Raw genomic sequence first — 17,177 nt, 5'->3', positions numbered from 1 at the left:
ACATACGTGCAAGGGGAACTTTTACCTTTAATATTATTTAGCATTTTAGGCTTTGTTATTAGCCTTTAAGTGAGGATGTTATTAGCATCTTAGTATTGCAGTGTAGGCCCTCCTTTCAGAGTTTAGGAAAGCATGGTTTTTTCATGGGAAAAAAACTAGCCTTTTCAGCAACTGAACCTTAGACAGAATATTCTGAAACTAATTGAATACACTTGCAAGTTTTAAGAATGATGCAAATCCAGCCTGGAAAGCTCGTGATATAATCCATCAATTTACCATTTGTGGAATGTAATCTCCAATCAATGTTTTCTTTTTTTTTTTTTTTTTTTTGACTTTTTATCAATAAATATATATTTTATTTTCAGATTCCATTTTACAATCACTTATATACTGGATATTTGCCATAAAAAAAGAAATAAAGTAAAATAAAAAGGAAAACACAACTCATCATTCACAACCCCACACTTCCATCCTCCATACACCCCATCTTTCCCCTCCAACTTTCCTTTCCTCCCTCTAACACTCCCCTCCTACTTCCCTATCCCCTCAAACCTTCCTTTCTCCCCTTCCTCCTAGCATTCCCCTTACGCCCTCCTTACATTCCCCTTACTCCTTCCTTACTCTTCCCTCTTCTTTCCCTCTACCTCTCCCCCTGGTGTATTCCTTTATTCAACTCTTATTAAGCTATAATATGATAAAGAATAAAGAAATAAAAAATAAAATAAACCAAGGAAAAAAAAATATAAAGAAAGAAAAGAAAAAAAAGAAAAAACAACCGTATACAAGTGCATTCTTCTTATTGAAACTATATAAACTCCCACCCACCCACCCCCCATAAATCCCCATCCCTAGTCCCCCCGACTTCCCAGGGCCCACACCTGGCACTGCCTTCTGTTAAACCCCTTCTACAGTATCTTATGATCGTATGAGTTCAAAATAAAAATAATATATATTAAAAAAAAAATTAGATAAAAAAAAAAGATTACAAATTATTAAAAAAAAAGAAAGAAAAGAAAGAAAAAAAGAGCTCTTTGTATTAAGCTCAGCCCCCCATCTTTATTTATGTTTAGACAGTATAATCATTCTATATGTATTCTATTCTCGTCTCTTGCTTCTTTGTTATTTACCCCAACCTCCTATAGACTCTCCAGTTCATCTTCCTTAACCTTATTTTCAAATACAGATTTATACAAATTTGTGCAGACATCAGTTTACGATCTAGCTCAATATAATCTCACCCTTCTAATAAGATTTAAGCAACGTGGATCTATCCACATATTCAAATAATACTTTACACAAAAATCAGTTTGCATTCTATCTTAAAATACTCTCCTCAAGCTAACCTTATGTTCAAATAAAAATTTATACAAATTTATACAGACATCGGTATACAATCTAGCTCAAAATAATCTCACCAAACTTTCCCTTCTAATAAAAATTAAGCAGCATAGATCATTCCCCATATACTTTACACAAGAATCAATTTGCTTTCTATTTTAAAATAATCTCATCCAGCTTTCCCTTCTAATAGAATTTAAACAACGTAAATCATTTCGCGTGCATTTTATCCTCGTCCTTTGCATTTAAACAACATAAATCATTCCGCGTGCATTTTACTCTCATACCTTGCTTCTTTGATGTTTACCACTATTTCCCATAGGCCCTCCGAACTCTGATCAGGCTTTCGCTCCCCCTCTGTTGTAATATGGTTCCTTGTGCAGGTGTGTGTCCTCCATGGCCTAGTTCATACTAGGGCCTGCAGAGTCACGCTGAATCACACAGGAGACAACTGGCTCTGAGAAAGCCATAACAACCTGATAGTGAATAACATAACATTCCGAGATGTGCTCTACCATTGACGTCCAGGATTTGACCATATATAGAGAGAACTTTCCTGAAGCAGTAGATTAGAAATTGTACTTTTACAGGTTGTTTTGTATCACATGCTATTTGCTCCTCCTGCCTTTGTCCTGTCTCAATAAAAGGGGCTCTCAGGTTCCCATCTGGGTCGCTCCATCCCGAGAAAATTTGTCTCTGTCTTTTCTCAACATTGGCTTCATGGGCGAACAGCGGAAACTTCACATTTGGTGACCCCGACGTGATAACCTGTGTCACCAGCCTTTCACTCATCCCCGACTTGGCAAAGTCTCGCAACCAGGGCCTGCCGTTAGCGAACGGAGCACCCTCCCAATCGTGAGTATGGGCTCAGGTTTCTCGAAGGCTCAGACAGCACACAACCTCCCCATTGGGGTTAACCCTAGGGGGACAGGTGCGTGCCAAATTTGGCAGATGGATGTCACCAGATATCTTCCCTTTAAGCCCTGGTCGTACCTCCATGTCACTATTGACACCTATTCTGGCTTCATCATGGCTACCCCCCAGAGGGGAGAAACCACAAAACATGTTATTAACCATTGCCTGCGAACCTTTTCGGTGCTTGGCTCTCCAAAAGAACTAAAAACTGACAATGGACCCTGCTTATACAAGTTCGGCATTTGCCTCGTTCCTAGCAAAATGGAACATTATTCATAAATTTGGCATTCCATATAACAGCCAAGGCCAGGCAATGGTAGAAAGGGCTAATCAGACCTTAAAAGATGCCCTAGCACGCTACACGGCCGGGGAAGGCAAAATAACTCCCCCTAATTTACCGGCCATTCAAAACATCCTTAATCTTTGCCTTCACACACTTAACTTTCTCAACGTCTCAGGCCAACCTCCAGCAACAGCAGCAGAACGACATTACGCGCCTCCAGACACCAACCCAGCTAAACCTCTCGTCTACTTCCGTCAGCCTCCCGATCCGACTTGGAAAGGCCCCGCGAAACTACTTGCCTGGGGGAGAGGCTACGCTGCTGTTCAGCATGACGACACCATCCTCTGGGTTCCTGGACGAGGTGTCCGCCCGTACCACCCACCTGCTGTCGGACACACCCCCGCCAGACCACCTGCCATCCCGCTGGATCCAGTGCTGCAAAAAACCAACAACCTCACGCCCTAACTTTGGCATCATTTTGATCCTCGTGTTTGCTGTCTTCATCCTCCTGTTCCTGTTAAGTCACCGTACCGCCAGCGTCTCCACTCCACACCATGTGTCCCGCAGAAACACTCTCCCTACAAGCAACTTCAACTGTAGCCAATGCATCATCAAAGTATCCAAAGGGTCGGCAACCATCAGCACGCTGATCTACTCCAATATCCCTCCTGAGGGATGTACTCAGGATCTCCCTAAGTGCATTCTTAACAAGACTGAATACAGTGTCTGTCAACAAGGCACTACAGTGACATGCCACAGCCCAGAAATACTTACCAAATACAACATCACCATATGGGCCGGTCTTGGCATTGTTGCTGGGAACGCAGGAGCAGCCTATCTTGCATACCTTAACCACACCATTCGCTCAAAAGCAGAACAATGGACTATTGACATTGATGTCTGTCTGGCCATGGACAAAAAAGCCTTCCGCTCGTGTGGCTCCCACGCCTGGCGAGAAACCTACAAACACGACCATAAATACCTTTGCACCCGTAACAAGCCAAACCCCCCTGAATACTTTCTTCACCCCTGCGCATCATGGGGAGACCCGCAAAAGACCGTTTGGCGCGGAGTTTGTGATCACACTGGTGGCGGCTACCGAGGATGCTACAACCCTTTGAACGCAGCAAAGCAGACTATTGAATCCTTCTGTCGGATACCTAACAGCAACAGGGTCTCTTTCACCCTCTCAAAAGACCATCCTAAAATTGAAGTCTACGGCCTGGGAATTGATGGAACGGGCAGTGATCCACTTACCTATATTACAATCACGATTGACAGTCTCAAAGAGTCCAGAGGCATACAATGGTCCGTTTATGACACCATCGAAAGACTTGGAACCAACGCAAAACCAATCATCTCTGACAAAGCCCGCAACCTGTTCCTGGAATTTGCCACCGAAATTTCCCAAACCCTGGGGGTAACAAATTGCTTTGTATGTGGGGGCACAAACATGGGTGAACAATGGCCCTGGGAAGCCCTAGAAGCTGACCCAGTGTTACTAAATAACCTTTCCTGGGCTGGGAATCTCACAATACGGCCCCACGCTTCTGATACCACCTGGACATTGACTACTAACATTGTGGGGACCCACTGTTACTTCCGCAATGGTTCCTTTGCAGTGGGCACCCTCTTCTGCAAAGGCCAGTAGGTCAACTCCTCATGGACCTCGGCTGCCAACATCTCCAAGCCGGAGCAGTTGAACACCACGGTTTTTTCCTACTTTTCCTCCTCAACACGAAACTGGACTGCCCTGGTGGGGATGTATTGGGTGTGTGGAAATTTTGCTTATGAGTACCTCCCTCACAATTGGGGAGGCACCTGCATTTTAGCATGGATTAAACCCTCCTTTTTCTTGCTACCCCTCACTGCTAGACAACACCTGGGAATCTCCGTGTATGATGTTTGGAGAAGGAAAAGGGCCCTAGACAAGGGGGAGGGTTTTGGGGGGGTGCAGGTTGGGAATTGGAAAGATAATGATTGGCCCCCCGAACGCATTATTGCTTATTATGACCCCGCGACATGGGCAGAAGATGGGTCGTGGGGTTACCGAACCCCAATTTATATGCTTAATAGAATAATTAGGCTGCAAGCTGTGCTAGAATTAGCTGGTAATCGTATTGATAGGGCGCTTAACGCCATTGCCACAGCACAGGATAAGCTGCGCACTGCAGTTTATCAAAACCGCTTAGCTTTGGACTATCTACTTGCAAAAGAGGGAGGGGTATGTGGGAACTTTAACCTGACAAATTGCTGCCTACAGATTGATGAAACCGGCAAAGTGGTAGCTGATCTCACTGCTGACTTGAGAAGATTAGTGCACGTGCCCGTACAAACGTGGACAGGGATTATGGATGATGCGGGGTTCTTGGGGGGCATCTTCCGAAACTGGAAGCAAGCCGCCTTTATGGCAGGCAGCATCTTCCTAGGCCTCCTACTACTACCTTGTTTTATCCCTGTCATCCGAAGTATAATCCAGTCCACAGTGGAGGGCATAGTGCAGAAAAGGAGTATCAACATGGCATTAACAAGCCTTGATATGCAGCAACAAAAGGCACTGTTGACAACTCTGGTAGATGAAGAGGGAGAGTCTTTTTGACAAAAAGAAAATAAAAAAGTAGGAGATGTTGTAATATGGTTCCTTGTGCAGGTGTGTGTCCTCCATGGCCTAGTTCATACTAGGGCCTGCAGAGTCACGCTGAATCACACAGGAGACAACTGGCTCCGAGAAAGCCATAACAACCTGATAGTGAATAACATAACATTCCGAGATGTGCTCTACCATTGACGTCCAGGATTTGACCATATATAGAGAGAACTTTCCTGAAGCAGTAGATTAGAAATTGTACTTTTACAGGTTGTTTTGTATCACATGCTATTTGCTCCTCCTGCCTTTGTCCTGTCTCAATAAAAGGGGCTCTCAGGTTCCCATCTGGGTCGCTCCATCCCGAGAAAATTTGTCTCCTGTCTTTTCTCAACATTGGCTTCATGGGCGAACAGCGGAACCCCTCCACCTATCTCGCGTTACCCGACTCCCTCCTCCCCAACTAAAGTTCAATAAAGTTACCATCATCACTCTCTTCACTTTAGAGTCCTGGACAGTTTAAATTAAAATTCAGACATACAAGTCCCGTGAAGTATACATTCAGCATCCACATAATTCAGTCCCAATATCACACCACCAATATCCAGTTCTACCGGAGAGAGATCGTAAACCCCCATTCAATTCAAAACTTTGGCGGATATTTTGGAATGTCTAAATCCTCGGTCTCCGCTCTTCTGCTTCTCCGAGAGAGGGAGAACTACCCCCTCCATCTTGCAGCCATGTGGTCTGCTGCTTGCCTTCTCCTTCGGCTTGTCTCTCCTCTTTCCCAAGTAAATCAGGAAGTCCCGCCTTCAAAGTCTTATAGTAGAAATCTCGAGCCTCCGAAACAGAATTGAGACGAAATCTTTGATTCTCAAATGTGATCGTAATGCCGGCTGGAGCCTCCCATTTATATCGAATCTGGTGGTTTATAAGCTCCTTAGTTAAAAAAGTATAGTCTCTTCTTGCTTTTAACATCTGGGATGGTATTTCTTTGAAGACAATCAGATTTTGCCCATCGACTCGCAACCTATTATTGTGAAACTTTTGCATAATCGCGTTTCTGGATTCTTTTGTGGAGAAATATATAATTATGTCCCTCGGGAGCTGTCGCTGTTCCGCTACCATCGAGTTCTGGCGATAGATTTTCCGAATCTGCCAATCAAAATTAAGTCCCGGGCTTCCCACTGCATGGCTGAAGGCCTCAACAAAGGTCTGTTTCAGATTCTCTCGCTCCTTTTCGCGCAATCCTCTGACTCTTATTGCAAATGCCTTCTTGTTAAAATTTATCATAACGAGCTGTTATTGAGTATCTCTAATTTTTTGTTGTAAAGTTTGAATATTAGTAGTCAATTTAGAATTAGCCTCCTCCAAGCTTTCCAATTTATTCTCCATTTCAGCGGTATAATCTGTCAGGGTAGACACAGCTACAAACGTACTCGCCTTCAGTTGGGCAATTTTAGACTTTAAATTACCATATAGCTCCAATACAAATTCCTTGTTTTCAATGTTTTCTGTTGTTCAATTGTCACAGGTAATAAACATCTTTCATTCTTTCATTAGTTGCTTTCTGATTTATCACATATACTATTTTTATATCATTTGTTTCTATTCCCTATCAAAAGATTTGGACCATCCCCCACCCCCATAAGGGGGCCAGAATTTCACTCAACAATTGAAGAAAATAAAACTTCAAGATTAACGGGTGTGTCACCTTTTTTTGTTTTAATCCAAGGGACATTAATTCACTAATAAAATATTTTATATTTAAGATCTACCAAACTGGTAGAAGAAAGTATGCATTTTTCCCCTGTAATCTATCCAGTCTAACAAAACTATAGATTAGAAGTTCTTTTTTTAAAAAAAAAAATGAGGATTCCTTTGTGCTCTCTGTGTTTGCTTGTTTTCTTGCAGATGTAATATATTGCACAAGAAGGGAATGCTTTGGGAAACATCCCAAATCTCTGGCAATTGTATGCTTGTCCTGCCTTTAACTCTAATACCTACACTAATTTCATGTAGTTACAAAACAAAAAGGCAACTGAACATCCCATGTCTATCAGCTTCAATTAGTTAGTTGCTAAGTTATTTGCTTATTTAGTTAGTTAGTTGGTTAGTTAGTATGCAGTTATCAACTGTCCCACTGGGTTAGACAGCAAAAGAAACTCCTGGGACATTTTTTTTAACCAAAAATATAACTTTACTGAAGATTTTATGTGGGTATGGAAATAGAAAAGGCAGTTCTAATGATTTTGCATGAAAACAGCATAGGAAAACTTTCCCTTTTCCCTCTGGACCTCATATTGTCCATTGTCCAGCATTGATTTGCACTTTCTTTGCTTTAGGAACAGCTGTGTGCCTCGGACTTTCCCAGCCGGCAACCTTGAGGTGTTGGGTCTGTCTCAGGCTTCCAGTTGACACACTTATGTTCCAAATTTCCCTCCCAAAGCTCCATTGTATTCCAAGGCCTTCCCTTCCCCATCCCGTTACAGTTGTCTGGTTGCGAGTGAAGCTGCAAAGCAAGTCAACTATGACAGTAGTACTACAGGCCACCTCACTGCCTACTCCAAGGAGTATGATCATGATTACCATGTTTCCCTGAAAATAAGATGTATTCCAAAAATAAGACCTTGCTTGATTTTACAAGTGCACCCAAAATAAGCCCTAGTTGCATGATATGGCACAAGGTGCTCAGGTAAAAATCAAGCTAGGGTGGGAATGGGGGGCTGCAGCTGCCCCATGTGCCCTGCACCCACTTACCTTAGGACAGTTGCAGCCAGGTCTCCCACACCCCAATACCTGCCTCGCCTTCCAGCCCACTTCTTCTGTGACCATCTGCCACCGCTTGCACATATTGCCCCTGGTTTCTGTTTCACCATCAGAGGCCTTCAGAGAAGGCCTCTGCAGCTGAGAAATGAGCTCTGGACTGATGCATGTGGTGCCCTCATCCTCTGTTTCACCATCAGAGGCCTTCAGAAAGGCAGAAGGGCCTCTGAGAGCGAAACAGAGGCCAGGGGTTGCCATGTGCATCAATCCTGAGCTTGTTTCTCAGTGCAGAGGCCTTTGCTGAAGCCACACAGACTCTTGTTGGACAGGGCTGTTGGTGTCACTACCGAGGTGAGACAGTGGAAGACATCCCCTGAAAATAAGACCTAATGCCTCTTTGGGAGGCAAAAAATTTAAGTAAGATCAGGTCTTACTTTTGGGGAAACATGGTAGCTCAAGGATGACTCATCCTTCCATCCTTCTGAGGTCAGTAAAATAAGGACCCAGGTTGTTGGGAGCAAGATGGTGACTCTATAAACTGCTTAGAGAGGGCTGTAAAGCACTATGAAGTCGTATAAGTGCTAAATGGTATTGCTATTGTTAGTTACACATTTACCTCACTTACTTCCTAATTCTTGCTCATGCACATTGTTAATCCTTTGCACATGGCACACAAGTTGCCTTCCTTTTGTACACATTTATGGTATGTTAATTATAATATTGATGTTTTATTTCTGAGTGTTGCTTATACTTAAACCTTTGGCTTTACTCTACAGCTGCTGGAAAAGTTTTTTTTCCCCTTGTGCCATATTGAAGGGAATGCCAAAGGTAGAGGACAGTAGTGGGTTTCAGCTCCCATTGCAACCGGTACCGCCTGCAACGCACCACTGGAATAAAATGTTAAGAATTCAATTTTATTTTTGCATGACTGGTTTTTTTCAGAACAGAAGCCCAATTGATGCAAAATAGATTTTCAGCTGCAGAATAAATATATACCACAAGGGTGGTGAGGGAAGCTATCTGCCAATCCTTTAGCCTTGAAGTCTCGATGTTTCCCTATCTATGATGTTTGTGCTCTAGAATCTGGATTAAGAAGCTGCATGTCAGGCCTGACCCACAACCAAGATGATGGTATAAATGAAATGGTTGTCCAGAGACAGGATCTCCTCGGGGACAGAGTCTCCAGTTCTCTCCCTCTCTGCACCACACCCAATGTTCACAGAAAAACCATCTTTTGTGTGTGTGAATCCATAAAGCATTTATTTTCAATGAATCTCATGTCCAGGGAAAAATACCAATGGAAACCAGATTTTATGATTTCATTGGTCTTCAAAGGAAAGAGAAAAAAACTATGCACAGCTTTAAGTTCTTGTTTGAAACATAAGTAGGAAAGTCCCAGAGGACTGTGAATATCAGAATGTTCCTTTTAACAGCCTTACACTTTTAAAGATGTTACTTTGAAGAGGATAAAAATAGATGAGAAGGACAAAACACAAACTTAATAAACAAGCAAACCAGGGGTGGGTTGCTGCTGGTTTTACTATAGGTTCACAACCCACGTGCGTGCACTGCTCTATGTAAATTGTTCTTCGTCCATGCGCAGAACAATTTATAGTGAACTACGCACGTGCAGTCACTAAGACCCAAAATGGTGGCGGCCCAGCAGCGGCAAGGGAATTGGTTTGGGGTGTGGTAGGCCTGAGTCGGTGCTGGTTCTGCGACCCAGACCTGAATTCCACTACCGGTTTGGTTGAATTGGGCTGAACCAAGAGCAATCCACCTCTGAAGCAATGTTTGCTAAGGTCTTGTTTGCAAGATTTTGTTGTATTTCATGGGAAGCATCAGGGAAACTTATTAAAATCAAGAGGAAACTATTGCTCATCCAAGTGGGATTCCCAGTTATCTACAGACTGATCAACATATTCCTCCAGACAAAAAAACCAAACTAAATCTATATTAACATACCATTAATAATGGCCATGTTGATTGTCTTCCTTAATTTGAACTTTCTAAAAATGTTTTATTGGATAGATCTGGGGCCAAATTCCCCAGGCTCCCTCATTGGCCCATCTTCAAAGTTTTAAGCCACATGTGTTAGTTTTCCCTTTGGCCACCTGCTTATTGACTCGCTCAGAGTTCAGAGAGTTGACTCTGCTCTTACTTACAATTATCCAAATCATAGTGATTTCTTTTTGTCTTTATGTTAGTACAGGAGAGAGGTTCCTGCAGATGCCTTGGAAAAGACTCAGTCAGAAGCAGACATTATGTGACTGGTGCTTCTACTTCTGTTGCTTTTGTGGCCACAGACAGATGGTGGGATCCTCAAAGCCAAATGCCTCCTGACTCTGGAGCAGGGTGAAATGAACCCAAAGAATCATTATAAGCCAGGAGATTATGTCATTGGTGGCATAATCTCTACAAGGAAAGCTACATTTCATTCATTAAAGTTTAATAGAAGCCCTTCAGCAGAATTCTCCTCGTAAGTCAATTTTTCTGCACTGCATGGGAGCCACTCCATTTCCTATGAATGTCTACATTCCCAGCCCTTCAAAAACACAGATTGCTTCCCCCTTGATCTGTTATTTTTCAAAGTTATTCTCTGATTCCACTTTCGGGTCCCTATTGTAAACTGCAAGTGACAAAGCTTCAGTTGTCAGATATCAGAACCCAACCAAATATTTGTCCACTTCCCTTTCCATTCTATAACCAGATCTAGAATATGGACACAGAGGAACAGACTGACCTCTTCCTTCCACCTCACCCTTGAGCTGACCTGCACTTTTTCATGTAATTGCCTGGGTATATCATCCACCCTTATTAAAATTAAGGAAACCACCATCATATATGCAATAAAATCTTGAAGACCAATGCATGAATTTCAAGTGGTATCAGGGTAACCAACTAGGACAGAGCTTTTGAAATAATGTCTGATGCATTTATTATTGTATTTATTCTTTTTCTATGGTAATAGTTTGGAACGCTGCAAATGGTTTGGAAGAATAACTGTGATTTTATGGGTTAAAGGTATTGTGGAACAAGAGTTAAATATTATTTTCATCGATATGTTAATATCTGCAGACGTAGATACCAACGTTTTTGGAAATTTCTGCCCTTTCTTTTTGCTACTGAGGACATCAACCAGAACAGGCATCTCTTACCCAACATCACCCTGGGTTATAATATCTATGAAAAAATTTTCAAGGTAGAAATGACTTCAGGGGCTTTGCTGGATCTGCTTTCAGATGGGGAGGCCGATGTCCCCAACTACAGGTGTGGAAGGCAGAGAAACACAGTGGCTGTTCTGGAAGAGGCTGAGATGGGCATCTCCATCCAGATATCAGCCATGTTGGGCATCTACAAAATCCCTCAGGTGTGTCTTTCTTGGGGAAACAGTTTCCAGTCATGCAACAAATGGAAAGCAGAGTTATGTAATGGAAATGAGAGGAATTCTGTGTTGCTTGTTAAATTTCTTCCATTCCTTTCAGATCAGTTATAGTTTTACTTCCCAGATTCTGAGGGATAAAACTCAGTTTCCTTTCTTCTACCCAATGCTCCCTGCTGAAGGAGTCCAGTACCCAGGAATGGTCCAACTGCTACTCCATTTCAGGTGGACCTTGGTTGCTCTGGTTGCTCCAGAAACTGACCAGGGGGAGAGGTTCATGAGGACAATGTCGACTTTGATGTTAAGGAATGGCATTTGTGCAGTTATACCTAAAACCTTTCCATTAAATGTGCGTCATATAATTTTTATGCTTGAACAATATTTTAAGTGGAGACATGTCAATGTCTTTGTTTATGGTTCAGAGATTAGTTCGTTCCAAGTAGGAATGACGATGGCACAAGAAGCATTTCAAAGTGTTCAGGGACCTATTGTAGGAAAAGTCTGGATCACCGCAGCTCACTGGGATCTGAGTCCTGAGTTGATGTATAATCGCTTTTCCTTGAAATACTTCGTTGCCATTTTTTCCTTTCTGATATGGAAAAAGAAATGGGCAAACTATGATGATTTAAGACTCTTTCACTTATCTCTACTTAACTTTATGAAGAACACCTTTACATGTTCATCCACTACGGATGACATTTCGGTGAAAGTTTGGAGACGATGCAGACAGAGAGATGACCTGGAGGCTCTGAGGAAAAAGGAGATTGATCGAGTCCTGGCTCTGGATAGCTATCTCATTTACAGCACCATCTGGGCTGTGGCAAGGGCATTAACTTCATCTTATTTATCCTTGTTCAAGAGATCAGTGAGGAGCAGGGGCATGAAGGTTGGAGCTCCAAAGCTAAAGTATTGGCAGGTATTTTTCTTTTGCATCAGACATCTTTCCTCTGCAGGTGGGAATCTATTTGGTAAGGGGATACTTCAGTTACTTATTCCAAAAAATTAAATTATCCTAAAATTCAAATCTACCCTAAGTCCAACTTTCCATTACGACTTCTCATTTTCACTCCCTTTGATTGTTGTTTTTGCAATGTTTCTGCTTTTAATTGTTGTCATAATGACAACCTCTGAGTTGTTCAGCCATGCTTCCATCTCATTCAGTGAAATATCTTCTAATAATTCCTTCCTTGGCCAAAATATTGTAATGTGTCCATGCCTCTTTTCTTTGGCATTTCTCTCTCCTGTGTCTTGGAGAACCTCATTCAATCCCTATCAATGGGCTCAGCAACCTCTGCCCAGCAATCCCTATCAATGACTTCCATTCAATGACTTCCTTTGCCCAGAGCCTCTCTCCATTCCTTAGCTATCAAAAGCTTTATTCTTTTGCCAAAGTTCTCGTGTTTCAGTAGTGTTGGAGAGATCTAACTGTGGCATGTCTAAGCATGTGGCAGCACATGGTCAACCTTCTTTGGTAAGTTTAGCTACTTGAACCTTGTTTGTTCATCATTAATTAGAATTTGATGCTAATGATAAACAAAGTGGTCAAATATTGATCAGCTGGCCAGCACAAGGAACATTTGTCATTCCTATGCTGGTATATAGGGGTGTGGTGACTGAGTGGCTAAGACACTGTGCATGTCAATCAGAAAGGTTGGCAGTTCGGCGGTTCGAATCCCTAGCTTCGCATAACGGAGTGAGCTCCCGTTACTTGTCCCAGCTTCTGCCAACCTAGCAGTTCGAAAGCATGTAAAAAATGCAAGTAGAAAAATAGGAACCATCTTTGGAGAGAAGGTAACAGCGTTCCGTGTGCCTTTGGCATTTAGTTATGCCGGCCAGATGACCACAAAGATGTCCTCAGACAGTTATGCCGGCCAGATGACCAGATGTCAAAGCTCCTGTCTTTTGCAATCACGTTACTAATCTACAGCTCTTATTCCTGTGCTTATTGATACTCTCCTAAACAAGTGGGAAACTGATAATAGTGCCTGATTTTGAACTGAAAGAGAGAAATATTGAGAGCTATGGATCTTTTCAAAGAACTGTTGATGCCATTTCTAAATTCTTTATTTCCTTTCCTTTCCAGCTTCACGCCTTTCTTCAAAATTCTCAGTTTCACAATAATTCCATAGAAGGAGTATATTTGGATGAGAAAGGAGATCTGACAGCTGATCTGGACATTGTGAACTGGGTCATTTTCCCCAACAAATCTGTCAAGAGAGTGAAATCTGGGAGATTAGAAAAACAGGCATCTCAGAATGTTAAAGTTGTCGTTGACCAAAATAGTATCCCACATGTGGAAATGCTGAACAAGGTGGGACACCAAGCTGACAGGAATAGCCAACACTCCAGAAGAAAGGCTCAAGATACAGGAGGATCTTGGCAAACTTGAGCATTGGGCCCTATCTAAGAAAATGAAACTCAATGTAAAGAAGAGAAAGGTTTTGCATTAGGCAACAAACACCAAATGCACAGGTAGAGAATAGATGGCACCAGGCTCAACAGTACTAACTGCAACAAAGATCTTGGAGTCCTGGTGGACAATCACTTAAATATGAGTCAGAAGTGTGCTGCAGCTTCCAAAAAAGCCAGCACAGTCCTAGCCTGCATTAATAGAGGGAGATAAAATCAAGATTACATGAAGTGTTAATATCACTTTATAATGCCTTGGTAAGACCAGACTTAGAATATTGCATCCAGTTTTGATCACCACAATATAAAAAGGAAAGAGTGCAGAGAAGAGCAACAAAGATGATTAGGGGACTGAAGAATAAAACATATGATGAACGGTTGCAGGAACTGGGCATGTCTAGTTTAATGGAAAGAAGGACTAGAGGAGACATCATAGCAGTGTCCCAGTATCTCAGGGGCTGCCACAAAGAAGTCAATCTATTCTCCAAAGCACCTGGAGGCAAGACAAGAAACAATATAATGGAAACTAATCAAGGAGAAAACCAGCTTAGAATAAGGAGAAATTTCCTGACAGTTAGAACAGTTAATCAGTGGAATGATTTGCATCCAGAAGTTGTGGATGATCCAACACTGGATGTTTTTAAGAAGAGGTTTGTCTGAAATGGTACAGGGTTTCCTGCCTTTGCAAAGGATCGGACTAAAGGATTTCCAAGGTCCCAACTCTGCCAACTCTGTTATTCCATTAATATTTATTTTATTCCACAGAAGGTGGCCACAACAGGATTACACTATTGGGATGGGTGAGGGGATTGTTTAAAATGACTCTTCCTGACAGCTGATCAGGTTTTCTAGGGTGAAAACCTTTTTAGTGGATATTTTGCATTGGCCATGAAAAATATACTCCTCAATTTTCTCATAAACAATTTAATGACTTTATGGAAACGGGAGTAGATTGAGTCAGACATGCAAGTTATTAGGTTTACTTAGCCAAAGAAAAGCAGCCACCCAACATTTCCCTGATAAATTCAATATCTAAATTTAAAATGAAAGTATAAATTTGTATTGCATATGAAACATCAGAATCAGTGGTGGGATTCAATTTTTTTTACTATCGGTTCTGTGGGTGTGGCTTTGTGGGTGGGGCATGGCTTAGTGGGTGGGGCTTGGTGGGAGTGGCAGGGGAAGGTTACTGCAAAATTCCCATTCCCTCCCAATCAGCTGGGACTCGGGAGGCAGAGAATAGATGGGGGTGGGACCAATCAGAGGTGGTATTTACCGGACTTCCAAATTACTCAAAGGTTCCACTACTCGTTCTCCAGATCTGGTCAGAACCTGCTGAATACCACCCATGATTCAGAAGAGAAGAGAAACAGAGAAGGAATATGTAGTTGAATCCATTTGATGGGTTTCACATTTCTTATTGGTTTCTAATTAGTCAAAATAAAACTTGAACTTGTGATTGCCAACACTTTCTTTCTTTGCCATTTTTCTGAAAATAAATTAATTTTCTGAACATTTTCCCACTCTCTCCTCAGCCCTTGCCTCCCTCCAAATGTGTGGAAAGTTGTAGTCCTGGATTCATGAAGGTGGCTCAGGAAGGGAATCCCATCTGCTGCTATGACTGTCTCCCTTGTGCAGAAGGAACCATCTCCACCACGGATGGTGAGTTACTCCAATGAAAAGGTGCAGAGATTTGGGGTAACCATAGATCCTAACATTTTTCATGAAATTAGGATGTAATAGGCATGTTAAACCTTGGTTTTAAAAAGTTAATTTCTTTTAATATGTATAATTATTTTATAGGGAGAGTGATGAAATAATATGACAATCTAAATGATGAGCAGAATACTAAGAAATGGGGGAACAATGGGGGTTTGACATTAAAAGGAAGATGGCATTTCTTCATCTTCTGTTATTTAGTGGTGATGCTGCCATGTTTTCTTGGAGTCTCTCTAAGGAAATTTGAGATCTCCTTATTCTTCCCTTCCCTTCCTCCACTAATGCAAATGTAAAAGGCTGAGCTTAACAAGTTGAGAAACAGGACTAGTGCTACTTCCTTCCTTCCTTCCTTCCTTCCTTCCTTCCTTCCTTCCTTCCTCAACATCCTTACTTGGAAATGAGGGACTTTCTCTTCTTTTAAGTGGGTAAAACTGAGCTTTTGTTTTTCATCCATCCACAAGACAGATGCACAGAAGCCATTGGTGCTTGTTTGGATGTAAGGAAAAATAAACAGTGGGATCCAGCAGCCCAAAGAACTGCTGTCAGGGAAGAAGATCTTTCTATCTCCTTGGTCCACATTGTCAAGCTCCAAAAACTGAGAAAGACACAGAAAGTTACTTCTAAGTTCCAAACCTAGCTCCTATTGTTCCTCATTTATAGACAGAAATCTTGCCAAACTAAAGCACTACTTGCAGCATTGAGAACCTCTAGAGAGGAGCTATCCTGAGTCCCTTTCTCCCAACCAAACTACCTAAATTTCACTCTCTCTTGGTCCTCTGAAATGCAGCCTTTCCCTCCTGGGAAACCAGATTACATTCCACCACAAATTGGAGGAAAGCATTACATTTGTAAAGGAGAACTAAGTAAAACACCTTGATTAACAGGCAGTTTTCACTTGGAGGTCAGGAGAAATATATTAACTTTCATTCATGAGATCTTTCTTCTTAAAAGAATCTGAGATGGTGGTGTCCACTGAAATAGTGAGTCCAACCTCCTCCCACTGCCTGTGTTTGACCTAGTCCTGCACAGGGGTCTCAATGTCCATCTCTGTGGACCAGAAATAGTGCAGAGAAGAGCAACAAAGATGATTAGGGGACTGGAGGCTAAACATATAAAGAAGGGTTGCTGGAATTCAGTATGTCTAGTTTAATGAAAAGAAGGACTAGAGGAGACATGATAGCAGTCTTCTAATATCTCAGGGGTTGCCACAAAGAAGAGGGAGGCAAGAAGCAACTTAGAACTAAGGGAGAATTTCCTGACATTGAGAACAGTTAATCAGTGGAACAGTTTGCCTCAGAAGTTGTGAATGCTCCAACAGTGGAGGTTTTTAAGATTAGATTCAAACCATTTGTCTGAAATGGTTTGTCTGGGATATAGGGTTTCTTGCCTAAGCAGAGGGTTGGACTAGAAGACCTCCAAGGTCCCTCCCAACTCTGTTATTCTATTCTATTCCATTCCATTCCATTCTTCGGAGGACAGTGGAATGCTTTGAAGTTCTTCTCTAAAAAGTGATTCACAGAATCTGGGATGCAAACAATGCAACCTCTAAAAAGCAGACACAGCTCTTCCTGTGAATGAATGCAGCAATTCTCCTTGGTCTTTGGCTCTTGCCCTTCTACATTATGTCACACTGATTTCCTAATCATTGCTGCAGACTACCTTTCTCCATTCAGATTTATTGATATCATCACCCAGATAGAGATAGTTCTCAAATTACAATCATTTGTGTAGCAAACATTCAAAGTTAAAAAGGCATCCACGACACAATATTTCTTTGAAGT

This window comes from Thamnophis elegans, chromosome 2 (assembly GCF_009769535.1).
Source record: "Thamnophis elegans isolate rThaEle1 chromosome 2, rThaEle1.pri, whole genome shotgun sequence".
NCBI classification, from domain to species: Eukaryota; Metazoa; Chordata; class Lepidosauria; order Squamata; family Colubridae; genus Thamnophis; species Thamnophis elegans.
Note: the sequence above shows the minus strand (reverse complement) of the source record.